Raw genomic sequence first — 16,596 nt, forward strand, 5'->3', positions numbered from 1 at the left:
AACTGAAAGATTACTGTTATTAAGGGAGTTAACTACACGCTTATGTCCAATAATTATGGCTTGAGTCTTACTTGGGTTAAGTGCGAGTCCGAAATTGGCCGCCCAAGTGGAGACAGTGGCTAGGTCACAATTTAACTTGTCAATCGATTCATTGATCGTATTGGGTCTGGAATGTATGTAAAGTTGTAGGTCGTCGGCATAGAGGTGATATCGGCAATACTGTAAGTTCTTTGATACGTCATTAATGTAGATAGAGAAAAGTAGTGGTCCTAATACGGAGCCCTGCGGCACTCCCGCCTTTGTGTATCGCCATTGGGAGAATTGATTATCAAGTGAAACACACTGTTGGCGGTCCCGTAGGTAGGAGTCCATCCAGCTCAAGGTATTGTCTGATAGGTGCAAAGTTTTCATCTTTGCAAGAAGCAAGTCGATATCAACAGAACCAAAGGCATTGCTGAAATCGAGAAGAGTTAGTGCCGTTACTTCACCCCTATCCATAGCTTCACGGATGTCCTCGGTCACTTTAAGTAGGGCTGTAGTAGTGCTGTGTCCATGCCTAAAACCCGATTGATAGTCATCGAGGAGTTTGTGTTCGTCGAGATAGTTCGTAAGTTGTCCGTGTACAATATGTTCTAATGCTTTTGAAAGAGTGGGAAGAATTGATATCGGTCTGTATTGGTTTACTGTAGAAGGTGTATTAGATTTAGGTAAAGGTTTCACTAATGCCATTTTCCAGAGTGAGGGGTAGGACCCAGTCATAATAGATGCATTGAATATATGGGTGACGGTCGGCAGAATCACATCTATTATTTTATACAGGAGAGTGATATTTATATTGTCTACACCTTGGGCTTTAGATTTCATACATCGCAGCGTCTTCATTACGTCAGTCGGGTTAATGTATTTAAAGAAGAATTTATCCCATACAGAAATACTAGAAATAGTGATATCCTACAGGTCATTCGAAAAGAAAGTAATCTGAAGGCAGTCATTAGAGATTGTTTATACTGTTTACACTTAAAAAAAAATATGTACTGGAGGGGATGAGAGATAAAAGTATGTGTTATTACTAACAGCAGGGACTTATGGGATACACAAAACTATTGTATCATGCATCGATGTTGACAAAAATTCGACTTTCAGTGCTGTGGTATTTATGTCACGTAGAAAAAATCTCACAATACCTAAGAGGTGTACATATTTAAACTACTTTGTTGACAATGACGTTGTATAGAGGACTGGTTTTGAAATCTACGAGAAAGGCATTAATATGTACACTTATAGAATACTTTGAAATTTAGGTTTTCTGCATGAATTACGAATGAGGAATGCAAGAGTGTAATGAAGACAAGAGATATTGTGATGGCAAGGTCTAAATTCCTATTTACATGGTATCAAAAGTGAATTTCTGGTGACATAAGACTAATATTCTATTACACGAGACTTGGGTGAATCAAAACCACACATTAAAATCAACCTGGTATGACACCTATAACAACGGAGAAACCAAAGGCACCTGGCAGGCTTAAATTTGTCATGCAGGTGTGCAAAAACAGGTTTCGTGCCTGAGAACAATGGATATTTTGGCCTAAATCAGCTTCCACCTATCATAAGGAAGCGACAGCTGCCACATTTAAGGACTGGTTTTGAACAGAGTTCTAAATTATTTAGAGCACAATAATAACCATCATCGTCATAGTAATAATTACTCAGTCTTTCTTCTTTCTTTCTTTCTTTGTTGTTTTTTTAACCTCCACCTTCTCCACCTTATACTCCACTGCAGGTAACAAAGGAAAAATCACTAAATCACACACTAGATATGTCACAAGTGGGAGCAAGCCTACCTGGTCATGTGGGTAGCATAGCAGAGACATCTTTAGACAATGGACAAACACTCAGTCCCGTGGATGGAAGATATAGTCTGACAACTTCAAGTGAAACCCCCGTAAAACACGCCAACTTCTGGAATCTCTCTCTTTCTTTCTTCTCTCTCCCTCGCTCCTCGTCATTCAGTCACCAATCACCACGTAAATATCTGAGAGGGTGTGTGTGGACATCGCGACCAATAGAAGAACCACTCTCCAGTATTACCACAATAACGGATTCTTCATTTTTGCCTCGACTGTCGGCTAGGAAGGTTCCATTATGCTAGCATTGCAGGCAACTAGTCAACCTTTTAATGCTTTTGTTAGCAGGTTTGACAAACTGTGAGTGGACCTGCAAGTACATAGTGCATAGTGCTCTCTCCCTTCCCACCGTGCTTTCTCACTTGCTCCTCCCCAAGACAGCCAGCGCTCACGTAGTAACTCGATCAGGGTTTCAGTTCGATTTGTCAATCTATAAATTTCTTCCATTGTCTATTCCGGGAACAGAACCTCAGACTGCTTGGTCCACATAACCACAACAATGGACATCATTCAGTCAGTAAAAAAATTTCAAACACATACTGTATACTGGAGAAAAGGTGATACCATTCAGGTCTTGCAACAAGAAAGAATTGAATTTTCTTACACAAAAAGACTTGGAATTCTACATACGAATATGTATAAAACAAATGTTCAGTTTTAATTAGAAGTTTGTTATCACTTTTTTTCAGAATTTATACAACACTTACTGTTCTTCAAACACTTAGAAATTTCTGTTTTCTAGAATTCAGGATCCTTGTGGTCTGCCAATGTTATTGGTCCGATGTTTAAATTTAAAATTTATATATTCGTAATATGTCGTAAACTTAGACAGAAGTGTTTTATGAAAGAAGTAGAATGTGACGAAATTTCAGAACCTATAATAAATTGCAAGACTGATGACGAGTACAGTGACGAACTGCTTACTGATGAAGACATTGATGATGGTGACAATAGCAAACCCAACATCGAGCCTCTGGCAGTTCAACTTGATTAAAATATCAGGTAATTAACTTAATTTATTTTAAAAGTAAGATTATTTTTAGTAAATTATATTGTTGTGACATAATATTAATGTGCTTTGTGTCAGATGAACGTAATGAGAGGTAGGAAGAGGACGTGAAGAGAGAACCAAGCAGCAGTGCTGCACAAGTATGTGTGTTTCATTGGTGTTACGGAAAGAAACTACTTCCCAAGTGAGAAGAAATTTAAATGCATTTGTCATCAGTGGAATTGTTCATGGGTACTTCAAACAGAACATATGCAAATGTAAGCAATATCTTTATATACTGTATTTGTTCATTCTGTCCCACGCCGTGGCGTCATGGTCTAAGGCATCCCGCCTAGGACTCACGTTACGGAATGCGCGCTGGTTCGAGTCCTCATAGGGGAAGAAATTTTCTCATGAAATTGCGGCCAGTGTATGGGACCAGTGCCCACCCAGCATCGTGATGCACTTGGGAAGCTACAATAGGTAGTGAAATCCGGTTGCGAATACCAGCTATAACACCTGGGGGGATCATCGTGCTAACCACACGATACCTCCATTCTGGTTGGATGATCGTCCACCTCTGCTTCGGCATGTGGGCGTGAGGCGAGCAGCCGGGTGGTCAGTCTAGGCCCTTCACAGGCTGTAGCGCCATGGATTATTATTATTATTATTATTATTATTATTATTATTATTATTATTATTTGTTCATTCTCATAATCCAATTTATATCACCCTGAATATTTATGATTGCTACTGATTATGTGACAAAAATGTTTATCAATCTGGCACAGATATCGGAGATCAGAAAGTTAAAATAATTTGAGTGCTTAAAGTTAGAAGTTTTTCTTAACATAAATATTCTACATACATCTTGATTACACAACTTTTAACGTACAATAGAATTTAACACAAGAAAGTCATATAATACATATTCCGAAATAAATATTCTGTTGTGCTAGAAAAATTACTTTTTGTTTTTAAACGTTTTGGTAAATATGTTTCAGAAAAAAAAGTTAGATTGCGTATTTACCAGTTATTACTACTATTATTATTTATGAGTATGGCACATGGGCAATAAGTGAAAGACAAAACATTTCCCAACTGACGTTTTTATATGTTATAATTTGAAAACACTAGAACAGAAAAATAAATAATAATTAAACAAAAATAGAAATGTATGTTATCTATGTATGTTTAACGAAATTATAATATAGATTAATTATTATAAGTTTTAATCAGTTATAGTATTTTCTTTTGAAATGTTTTGTTATTTAGTAATTTCAAATCCGTGTTTGATGTAATAAAGTTATTATACAGTCCTGGGTCAAAATCTGAGCTGTGCCTTACACCTGCTTCGGTCTAATTATTGAGGCATTAGAGACAATGTTATGATTTTGTGATTCCATGATAACTCATTCTAGCTTTTCTAGTACGTATTGTATAATTAAAACAACAATAGCAACACACAATATTTAAGAGGGAATTTTCTTCATTTAGTTGGGAATGAGCACAGGATTGCAGCAAACGGAGAGGAGGGGGAAGTCCAGAAGGGGATAAATTTCGGGGCTTCCCCCTTTCAATTCAAACATTAGTCCGCACTCTAAGATATAAGGTTGTGTACGGAATTAAAATAAGTTTTTTTTTTTGTGTGACATATTCAGAATTGACGTCATTGTGGTTATGCTTCTTCCTCATTTCCTTCAGAGTAGATATAATCTTTCATCCTGGCGTGATAAGCTGCAGTCTGTGTTTGTAAACTGAAAGTGATGGATTCGAATTTAACTGTAGATCACTGTAACGAATGTTATTCATTTTGCATTGTATGGACTCCAATACCTATTGTGACGTGTGTAACATAATTATTTATATTCAATGTTCTTACGATTATTTACTTTTAATTCATTATTTTAAGTTGGTTATTTTACGACGCTTAATCAATTGCTTTGATTACAGTACCAGTACTTTTAATATTCCTTTATCCAGTCACCATAATAATAATAATAATAATAATAATAATAATAATAATAGTAGTAGTAGTAGTATTTTATATACTTAATGTTGATTCAGAGACAAGGTTCTACAACATGGAACTCAGAGTTTTATTTTCGAATTAATGCTAAGGATTTCATCCCCCTTTAAAATTCATTGCCCTTAGTTCCGAACCTGGAATCCAATGGCCTGCATGATAACTGCGAGACCACTGAAAATTATTAATAATTGATTAAATAGCGATCTTACTCGTGTTAATTATGTAAGCATGTGTGGCTTACAGCTGTTTCGGTGCTATTCGACACCATCCTCAAAGCCTACTAGATCACGGCGCTATCTCAACTTCGCTGCCTGTTGTGTGGGTGCGTTCGTGTGATGAAGAGTTGTGTCAAATAGTGTGTGTGTTCTGAAATTGATCTGTGTGTTGAGAATTTGATCAGGGTGTGTTTTAGTGTGTCTGTATATTTCATATTGTTCTAGTGTGTTAAGTTTTTGGTTTTTGGGTTGTATGTGTAGTATTTCCATGTCTGTATTTATGTTATTGTATGTGTGGTTAGCATTAGTTATGTGTTCGACATATGTAGATGTATTGTGTCCTCTGGTTATTGCTTTAATGTATTCTTTGTATCGAGTTTGGAATGATCTGCCTGTGTGTCAAATGTAGACACTGTCACAACTATTGCATGTGAGTTTGTATACGCCTGTGTGGTTGTATTTATTTGTTTGTGTTGTTTGTGTGTTGAAATTTCTTTGTACCAGTAGTGTGTTTTCTGTTCTGTATGCTATGTTGTATTTCTGTTTTCTGAATGAGAATGCGATCTTGTTTGTGTTTTTGTTTTCGTGTGTTAGTGTGATGTATTTCTTGTGTTTTGTGTGTGTTTTTTTTGTTGAGTTTTTGTTTTGTCTTCCTTATGATGTTATCTATTATGTTTGGGTTGTAACCATTTTCTTGTGCTATGTATTTGATTGTGTTCACTTCTTCATTGTAGTGTTGTTGGCTCATGGGTATGTTGAGTAATCTGTGTACCATTGTCCTGAATGCAGCATGTTTGTGTTGAGTAAGATCGCCATTTAATCAATTATTTATATTCAAGTTTTTGTTAAAAGTAATGTACGAAAGATTCAACATGAAAATTATTCTCATGAAGATAATAAGAACAATAAGAATTAGTATTGTTGCTATTATTTAAAACTATAAATTACTGATATTTCCATCCCAATTTATTTCCCTAGTGTGTTTTGTTAATAAAATTAATTCAATAATTGACTTTTAAACAAAACTGTTGGTGAAAGTATTATTCTTTTGAAGTTTCACTTTATTTTTAACAGATTTATTTTATTTCATAATTCATAGTCAGTTCCTCACTGTGACTTTGACCCCAAAAGAAAAATTCTAAATTCAACAATTTTTTATACTGCCTCTGACTCGTATTTACGGTTCTGAAAATAATTTGGTAAAGATGATACTTTGAACTCGCCCACTCCATTATTATAAACATAATAAAGCTACTGCTCTATGACTGCTGATAATGGAAACATTTTAGTGATTAATAAATTGTAGTAGGTGAAGGTAACCTCTTCACATGCCACAAAGGCGCATGAGAACCACCTTTTACTCCTGGGAAAGATCTCGTACTATCAATTTGATAGGAACCTCAGGGCCGTTCTGGAAGTTTAGGCAACAAGAAAAATCCCGTTTCTAGCTGTTCTGCTAATTGAGCTACCAGGTCGTGCTATTAATTTTGTAATGATAAAGAATCACTGAGTTCTTAAACTAATGTTCTCTGTAGGTACTACATAATTGTGAGAGCAGAGTGGCTTAAAGAGCAATCCATCTAATTCGTCTCTTACATATCTAGTGAGTGAATTATGTTATCATAGCCAGTTAGCTATATTATATTTTAAAACTTTTCAGGTGGATACTTCCATTATTTGGCCACGTTGGCATTGCCACATCAAGAGGAATGGTGCATGACTTCACATGTTCATACAAAGTATGTGAAAATAATATGATGTTCGGAGTTCCTACAAAATATTGTCAGTTACGGTATCACCTTGCCTGTGGGTGGCAGAATGGCTGGGATAATGCCATAATGGAAGCTGGCACAGAATATTCGTCAAGAAAGGTATGCTATTACGAGTTGCCATCGCAACTATATGCAGTGCTCTTCATTGTGCAATGTCTTGCTAATTTAATTGCGTTTCTAATCATTATCCAGTGGCAGGGGTCAGGGGCGGACGCAGGATTTTTTTTGGGGGAGGGATTTGAGAAGATAGTAAAAATGGAGTAATGAGAAATAAGTTTATATACTCACAATTTGTTTCCGAGTCACAAACATTTACAAGTTGGCCTGAGTAGCGTAGTCGGTATAGCCTTCTGTGCTCGAAGTTGCGGGTTCTACCCCAACCCAGCTCGATGGCATTTAAGTGTGTTTAAATGCGACAGGCCTCATATCAGTCGATTTACTGGCATGTAAAAGAAGTCCTGAGCGAAAAAATTCCAGCACACCGGCGACGCTGATATAACCTCGGCAATTGCGAGCGTTGTTAAATAAACCATAATTTTTTAATTTTAACATTTACAATGACTGCAATACAAAAACGACAGAATGACATTTACAGAAGAAGGCGACGAGGCTTCTTAGACATTTCATCCAGTACTTCATGAGCTTTTACTTCTACATTTTTATGTATATACATCAAGGCCAGTCCATTTAATCTGTCTGCTCCCATCGTGCTCCTCAAGTAAGTCTTCAAATACCGCAAAGTTGAGAACGACCGTTCTGGTGTTGCTGTAGTTACAGGCAATATGCAGAAAAGTTTCAGCACCTTGCGAGTGCAGAGAAAAATAATTTCATTGCACCTGTTCAAAGATGATATAAAATCAGTAGGTATTAGGTGAAGATTTTTTTGATCAAGGAAATTTTTTCTCCACATCTTCAATTCATTGAAGAAAGATTCTGGTGATGCATGAACATCATTGGGCCACTGATTTACTATAGCCTCAACAGCAGTTTCTAAATCTTCATCTGATGCTCGCACTATGTTTTTAGGCAGAAAAGTTAGTATGGACTTAGGATTCCCTTATGATTTAAAAACCTGTCCTTGAGCTGACTAATGAAATAGTCTAAGAAGAGAAGGAAAATTAAAAGCCTAAAATACTCTTCATGACTCTCTGTCTTGAAGTAAGAACGCTGTGTTTGTCGTCCTGCAGTTCTTGGAATTTAACACTTTAGCAAAGAGAATTTACGTGGAAAACTTTCTAATTCCTATGTACATTCACGAATTAAAATTAATATTATTTTTGTTTCTTGTTTCGTATTTTTCTCAAAATTTCGGGAGGGGATATATCCCCTTAATCCCCCCCCCCTTGTATCCGCCCCTGGCAGGGGCTTTCTCTGAAGAGAATTATGAAGATAACTTAAAATGACTGACCAAAGATATTAGTAATACACCTATACCACAGACGAAAATAATGGGGAGACAGGTTATTGTTTGGATACAGTGCAAAGAGGGGCATCAAGAGTAAAGCAACTTACAGCGATCTGTGTTTGTGTCGGCAATTGTGAAAAGTCGGGGGGGGGGGGGGATGCCAGCTGAGTTCTTTTCCTTGGGTGAAAAAATCCTAAACCCACTCCTGATAGGCACCTTTGTCCCTTCCCCTTCCTTCACAGTCTCTAAATGTCTTGTCATAATACTTCTTCATTGAAGAAATATTTTTTAGTTCTTTTCCCTTTCATGTATTATATTGTATTGTATTGTATTATATTTATTTATTTATTTATTTATTTATTTACATGCCATGGTATTTGTACATCGCTTCACAACTAGAATATGGAAAAAAAAAATCAAAAGTAAAAAAAATCCTAATAGTAGGCCTACTATTAAAGTCTTAATTATAGTCAGTGGCGGCTCGTGGCTATTGAATTCAGGGGGGCAGCATACAAAAATAAACCATGCAACTTACCTTATTTAAAGATTAGTTCCATGCGCCTTGTCTTGTAGGTTACAAACTTTTGAAACATCTTCTTATTAAAATCCGATATGTCGTTTAATATAGTCTTTACAATGGAAAACATAGCTTTTTGGGGTTTTCATTTTCACAGATCTCGCTGCTCAACAGTGCACTGTTACGTATTCTCTGTACGGCATTAACAAAGCTTGATATGCAGAGTCAGCCTCGGTAGCATAGTCGGTTGCGGGTTCGATCCCGGCCCAGGTCGATGGCATTTAAGTGTGTTTAAATGAGACAGGCTCATGTCGGTAGATTTATTGGCATTTAAAAGAATCCTGCGATACAAAATTCCGGTACACTGGCAACGCTAATATAACCCCTGCAGTTGCGAGTGTCGTTAAATAAACCATAATTTAATTTGTTTTATATGCAGATCTCAACCTTAGAAATATCTAACTGGCGATGTTGTAGTTGGTTGTATAATATATATACATGATACATCAGTAAATGGGAAAAAAAAACTGAGACAGAAATTGAATTCAGGATCTTCAAGAGCACGCACCAGGGCGCTTGCCTGATTTATTGTGATGTCAGATGTTTCAGATTCCATTATGGTTTGAAAACATTCTAGCAATGGCTCCTTCTTCTCACGAACAACATTTACTGTTCTTATTTTAAATCCATCTTATTGCCCCAGCTGATGGAATTGTCTTTGCAACACATTAATCTAATACAGACTGTGTGGACATGGAGAGAAGAAAGCAGGGATACTGCATAAATCAGCAAAAAATATACGAGCCTTTGTATTTTGTTTAGCGGCTCTTTCCATTATGAGATTCAACTGATGGGCACTTAATTTCACATTTCTCCTGAATTGTTAAGGTACTGAACTTAACACACTGTAAATATTGTACAGAATTAAGCATTGTTACACTTGTTACACTCACAACATTAAAGAAAATGCATTTAAAACTGCGCGCTACTGACAAGCTGCTGTAAATTTTGCAGCACCAGGAAACTCTGGATTCTTGGCGAGGGGCAGCAGGGGGAGGGGTAAAACTAACGCGCAAAGCATCCGAGACGAGACTGGCAGCTCCAGGGGAGGAAGTAGCTTCACCCATAGACCTTGTTTCTGGTTTCGCTCTGGCAGCACCAGGGGAGGAAGCAACTTCACTAACGATTGCGTGCATGTCAATGAAAGCTAAATTTAAAAAAAATTCGAGCCGCTAAATTCAGACTGTATAATAAATGTATTTCACAACATAAAAGAGACAAGAGCCACAAATGTCTGGGGGTGCTGCAGCTCCGCAGCCGTGGCTTTATTCACAGGGATACAACATTTACGTACCTTCTATATAGTTGCCCCCCTTATCTATTACCTTTTACCAAATGTTTGGAAGGCTTCGTACACCATCAGCGTGTCCATCTTTGTTGATGTTCTGTATTGACTGCCCTATAGCACTGATAAGTTCATCCCTCTCAGTAATTCTTTCACTTTGGCGAAGAGATCCTAATCGCATGGACTCATATCGGGTGAGTACAGTGGATGTTCCAGAATCTCCCATTGCCAGCGATGCAAAAGGTTCTTGACAGCAGCAGCATTGTGACTCCTTGCATTGTCATGAAGAATGATGGGGTTCTGTACCACAAAGTGTCGTCGTTTTCTCCTGAGCACTGGACGAAGGTGGTGCTGCAGGAACCTGCAGTAGTAGTCCGCGTTTGCCGACTGTCTTGGAGGTACAGCGTGGTGCAGTATTACCCCATCAGTGTCATACGCCACAATGAACATCACCTTCACAGCACTTTGTGTAGGGCGCACTTTCTTCGGACGAGAAGAACCTGGATGCTTCTATTCATTTGATTGACATTTCAAGTATGAGCGAGCCCAGGTTTCGTCCATAGCGACGATTCGTCCAAGAAAGTCATCTTTCCTTTGGTACCGGTCCAACAAGGCCTGTACGACTGCATAGCGGTGCCATTGTTAAACCTCGGAAATTTCATGGGGTATCCAACGCCCTGTAATTTTGCGATAACCCAGAATGTCTTGCAGAATGTGGAGCACAGTTTTGTGGCATACTCCGATTTCCGCTGCTAACTCACGCGCAGTCCATCGGCAATCAGCATCCAACAGGGAAGCAAGGAGTTGAACTGTGTTGTCCTCCACGCGGGGTCGTCCTGTACGGAGGTTGTCCTGAACGACATCCCTGCCTTCCCGGAATGCTTCAACCCATCGTGCCACTGTGCGATATGGCAACGCTGCATCGGCACATGCTTCACACAGTCCCTAAAAACATTCTTGTGCACTACGACCTCGTGTCACTTCAGTTTTGATCCAGGAACGTTGCTTTAGTTTTGTAAACATGCTCTTAGAGCGCTCGCACTATCCCTATGAAAGTCAATGTTCTACACACTGCAGTAGATTGACAGAGTACTATCGCCGCTGGCTGCACTAACTCATCTAACAGTCCTTGATCATGTCCACACAGCTGGCAGCTCTCGAACATACCATCGTCACGTGACAGCAGTGTTGCCATAACTTTTTATCCAACCTATGTATATACAGAAGAGTTTTACAATATACAATAAACAAAGGTTTAATATCAATACTTAATACTAGACAGAAATATTCATAAAGCATTGTTGAATGCATTCCACTCCATACAAAGCAATTCACTAGTCTCTTCCTTAGTTCTTTTTCCAGAGGTCCACAGAAGATGCTCCTTTTTCTATTAAAAGCTTCCTGGGCCATTGCTATATTTAATATTATAGAGCATTATATATGTAATAAGCTATACAAGCTTCACTCTACTGAATTTAGAATGTAATTTGTAGTTAGTCCATTTTTGCAAATTGTTTTCCAGTTTATAATCTGGAGAATATTGAAATTATTTTCAAAATTGTTACTGAAACTTGTCTTCCGGATACATCACATATTCATTTGTATGAGGTCTCGCCCACCTCATTGAATATTACACGACTAATATGAATGAGTCAATTGTATTATTACTATTAAATACGAGAAAAATTCGTACTGGCACCGGGAATCGAACCCAGGACCTCTCAGCTCTGCGGATATTTATCACATTATTTAAAATATGCTAATGAACACAAAGCATTCAAAATGTCGTTTAATGTTTAATCTTAATCCCTTCCCTTATTCCTCAGACTGATGCGTGATAATGCAAGTTCAAATAGATCAGTAGCGAAAATTAAAATCAATGCAACCACCACAGAGGGGTGGGAATTCAAAAGAACAATATAATTTCCATTCACTTACTTGATGCTGCAACTCAAGACATTGTTACTAATATTAAAATGTTATCGGTTTCAGTATAGACTATGTTCCGACAACTGCTATTCTCATGTTGCTATGGCTCTGAATGTTATGAAGTATGATGGATGCACTAACTGGAATATGGCGAAATTAGTATCTCTTACGATATTTAAGAGTAAATATGTTAGGTAAGTTGAGTAGATGAATCTATAGTCTGTATTTGTAGCACTTCTTTAAGAATTATGTCTTCACACTATTAAATTATTTCTATTGAATTATCAACTTTACATTACCTGTGTGTATATATGCACTATGGGAATCCGGTGTGGCTTAGTGGATAAAGCATCAGCAAGTAGAGCTGAAAACCCAGGTTCAAATCCCGTTGCCGGAGAGAATTTTTCTCCGTTCCACTACTTTTTCATCGTACGATGACGCAAAATATCTGCATGGAAATATCATATGTACTTTGGTACATTAAAATAATATATATGATGTGCGTAAATCACTTCGTGATTTAAGATGGCGCGTATTCCGTTGGATCCCGGCCAATCAGTCGCTCATAACGAGTGCACCTCCGCACATATGTGGACATTGTCCTACGTTCATAGATACCTGTGATGTAGTGCAGAGGGCGGCCACTAGAGGGAACCCAAGAGGTGGAACTTAAACTGAGACGATTCGATCCGACACCAGGATGGGAATCCGGTGTGGCTTAGTGGATAAAGCATCAGCATGTAGAGCTGAAAACCCGGGTTCAAATCCCGGTGCTGGAGAGAATTTTTCTCTGTTCCACTACCCTTCCATCGTACGATGACGCAGAATATCTGCATGAAAACATCTTATGTACTTCAGTACATTAAATAATATATATTAAAATATTGTGTTAACAATAAAAGTACTGGCAGCCATTTAAAAACTTCAATAGGCCTACTGTTTATTTCAACAGCTATAATGGCTGTGCTGTGAATTACTACATCAATAATAAAATTACTTTCTTAATATACTGTACATTACTTCATTGTTGTTGTTATTATCTAATGCCGGGCTTTGGCAACGAAGCCATTAGCGTTCTTGCTCTCCAATATTTCTCTGTGGTGGATCCATCAGGTAGAACTTCACAGGTTATGAGATGATCTTCAATCATTTCTTCTTCTTTGTTGCATAGAGGGCAATTTGGATTTCATTTACCTCCTGATCTACTCTATAGTTCATCACAATTTTATCAAGTCAATAAATCATTATTTATTGTACTCTTTTACTTTTGTCGTGGAACATACAGTTCTTTAACTTGATTTCCTTGAGATATGAAGTAAACACATGCAAAAGAACTCTGTCCTTGAATAAAGAAGGTTTCAGACAAAATTGTCTCTGTCATTTTCTTGTCCAAGTTGCCTGTTTTACGTTTATAGATATGTCTGCAGGCTTTTGTGACTGCATTTTTGCGAAGGTTCTAAAAAGGCTTCATGAAAACTTGCAGAAGGCATAGAAATGAATTGTCCAATTGCGTACAAAAAGATAACAGGCTGCACATACATAGACTTATTCCTCACTCCAAATGTAATCTAACATATCACGTAGTATAAGGTACCGGTAATATTGTACTGAATTTCCTTGAAAACTGGCGCATTGCCATTCAATTCTCAGACTCTGAATGTAATCCATATTATATTCAATTGGCATATTTCCTACAAATGTAAATCAAAGACAGTGTTTATATACTTCCATACATAAGGTAAGTAATTTCATAATTCGAATTAATATTAACAACTTACGTTTTTTTTTATTTCAGTAAGAAAAGCATGGTGAAAACTTGGATGCCATTTATAATTATAATTGGGATAATAAGTCTTATTATCTTTATGGTTTACGATTCAGTGCAAAGTACATGATTGGTTCTAAGAAGCAGTAGCCTATGGTTATGTTCAACAATTTTTACATTTTCAAATAAAGAAGATGAAGAAGGAGTTAAATCTTTTATGAAAAGTCGCGGATTACAACCTTCGAAAATTAAGACTGTGTTGGTTGGATAAGTTCTATCAGAGTTGAAGAATCTCTTAGAAGAAAAACGTGGAAAAATGAACCTGAAGGAGGAAAACTTAGACCCTCATAACTAAGGCAGGATATTCAAATAAGAACACACAAGACTGAGTTACTGCAAGAAGATAATAAATGAGGTCAGAAATGTATTCTATTCAATGTACGTAGATATTAAGTAATATCACTAATTTATATAATTTTAAACTTTCACGATGTTCAGTGTGGTGCGATATTCTTTTTCGATTTGTACTGATATGTGCAGCACGTCATACAATCAGATACCGTACATTCATCACTTCGAAACTACGTATCAGCTCGATCATGTGGAAAGGCAGGGTTAGTGGAAACACATCTGTTAGATTCATTACACAGGACTGGATATCCAACAGATATGTTCTCTCTTACCTGATATTTATTTATTTATTTACTGTGGTGGAGTTATTTTATAGACGATTGTGAATGGAGGAAATAGTGCAAAAGATGACAAAGAAGTGTACCCTGAAGAAACCTGTTGTCTTTGTACATCACAAATTTCTACTGTGATTCACTTACATTTTAATTTGGGTCTGTAACATACAAAACAGACATACTAGTTGTTCAACTACTGATGTGCTGTTCATGAATTGTGTAAGGTACTTAATAGTTCCTGAATTGATTTTATAATAAATTTAAATTAACTAAATCATGTTTTTCTGCATTATTTTATGTCAGTGAAAACTACTCTTACAGTGTAAATTTATGTACCGTTAAATACAAAAAAAAAAAAAAAATCTATATATATAATTTGAACTGGTAATGGAAATTACGGAAAAATGGCTGAACGAATTTTAATAAATGACCCCTCATTTTGAAGCTTGGAACCGAAAGTTTTTCAGAAAAATAGTAGTTTTCAGTGAAATGTCAATTATCCTACGTCATTTTCCTATTTTCCAAAATCCATCTGTCGTCAGTTTTGAGAACTAATTGCATTTTAGCATAGTTTACAATAAAACAAAACACACACTACAATAAACAATAGGCTATTACACGAAGGCCATGACCTGCAGGGTTGCTGATATTTAGAGCCCAAATTCAATTGGTTACTAAATCTTCAAGACTTACTAAAATAATTTACAGGTCTGATTCTGCGGTGTGTAATTTTCTGAGTACAGCTGTGTATTGGATATTAAAATCTACAAAACTTGAGGTGGTTTGATGACATTATTACCATTAGAAATGAAATATTATTATAGTTAATGCCATGATGTGACTATTTTTCATTAATTATACATATTAATGCTTTACTCCCACATGAAAAACCCACTGATCATTCTGACATTGTTACTAGTGTTTTCGCGTTGAAACTCAAAAACTGAAGGTGGATAGGTTCAAGAAAAAAATATTAGGCATAAAAAACCATTCAGAGGGAATATGTTTCATTATTATGGAAGCAAATAACTTTCAAAATGTCTGGTATTTTTCATTGAAAATAAATCTGAAAAATTTTTATTTGAATGTCTAATGAACTTAGTTTGCAGCATTTGCTGCACAAGCCACTAGTGTATATACAGTGAAACCTGTTCAAATCGGAACCTGAATAATCCGGAATCCTGTCTATTTGGGAACAGTTTATTGGTCCCGGCGAAATTTGTATGTATTATGTGTAATTTTTCCTGAATAAAATGGAAACTGTCCAACGCGGAAACGGAAACTGTCTTCTACTGTTCAAAACGGAAACAATATTTTGGACACACTATATTTTGTAACTATGTTTTGAAACAGCGTATAATTTCAAGGAATATACGATATATGTAGGTCACTAAGATAAAAACAAGTTTTATTTGCAAAATTTTAGAGTGTACGAGGGTGTATTGGCCTGTCGGTCATAAATTTTATTACCCTGTAGACTAGGCAGACGAGTCCCTTCAAAGATTTTCAATGCTTCACACCCGTATACTGTCGTAGCTAAATAGAGCGCAAGTGTAGTGATTTCCAGGTAAAAAAAAAGTTGCATAAAATGTGGCATTAACATTAAGTGATGAAGTAAAAGTTATCGAGATAAAGGAAAATTAGAAACAAAGTCTATGTGAAACAATATTGAAGTACAGTTGTGGAAAACTCAGGTGTGACACTTTAAAAAATAAGGATCATAATGAGTGAGTGGCTTGCGGCCGATATCGGTGACAAAAGGAACCAGAAAGCAACTGTTTATGTGAAAATAAATGAACTGTTGTGAGAGTGAGTTCTTCAAGACCTTTCAAAGAACAAGCCAATTTCTGGATCTATTCTGCAAAGCAAGCTATTGAACTGGGAAAGAAATGAAATAAACCAGTATTCAAGGCTTCTAATAGATGGCTCTTAGTCCAATTAATTAATAATGTGCAGTGATATGCAGTACAGTATTAGAGCATAGTGTTAGATATTGAATAGAATGAGATTAGTCAACTTTAGTAATGTTTAATGACTA

General features: G+C 36.7%; 1 protein-coding gene and 1 long non-coding RNA gene across 3 annotated transcripts in view; both read left to right on the plus strand.

The window, feature by feature from the left end:
- The window catches only part of mio (GATOR complex protein mio), a 114,431-nt gene that overhangs the window by 82,755 nt on the left and 15,080 nt on the right, over window positions 1–16,596 (plus strand). The window lies entirely within an intron of this gene.
- Window positions 1,788–14,832, plus strand: LOC138712589 (uncharacterized). 2 transcript variants are annotated; one of them, XR_011335751.1, is made up of 4 exons: window positions 1,788–3,173; window positions 6,800–7,010; window positions 12,171–12,301; window positions 13,903–14,832. It is a non-coding gene; the product is annotated as an uncharacterized lncRNA (long non-coding RNA). The 2 variants fall into 2 exon arrangements; XR_011335750.1 differs by lacking the exon at window positions 1,788–3,173 and adding an exon at window positions 4,382–4,741.

This window comes from Periplaneta americana, chromosome 13 (genome assembly GCF_040183065.1).
Source record: "Periplaneta americana isolate PAMFEO1 chromosome 13, P.americana_PAMFEO1_priV1, whole genome shotgun sequence".
In the NCBI taxonomy this organism is placed as follows: Eukaryota; Metazoa; Arthropoda; class Insecta; order Blattodea; family Blattidae; genus Periplaneta; species Periplaneta americana.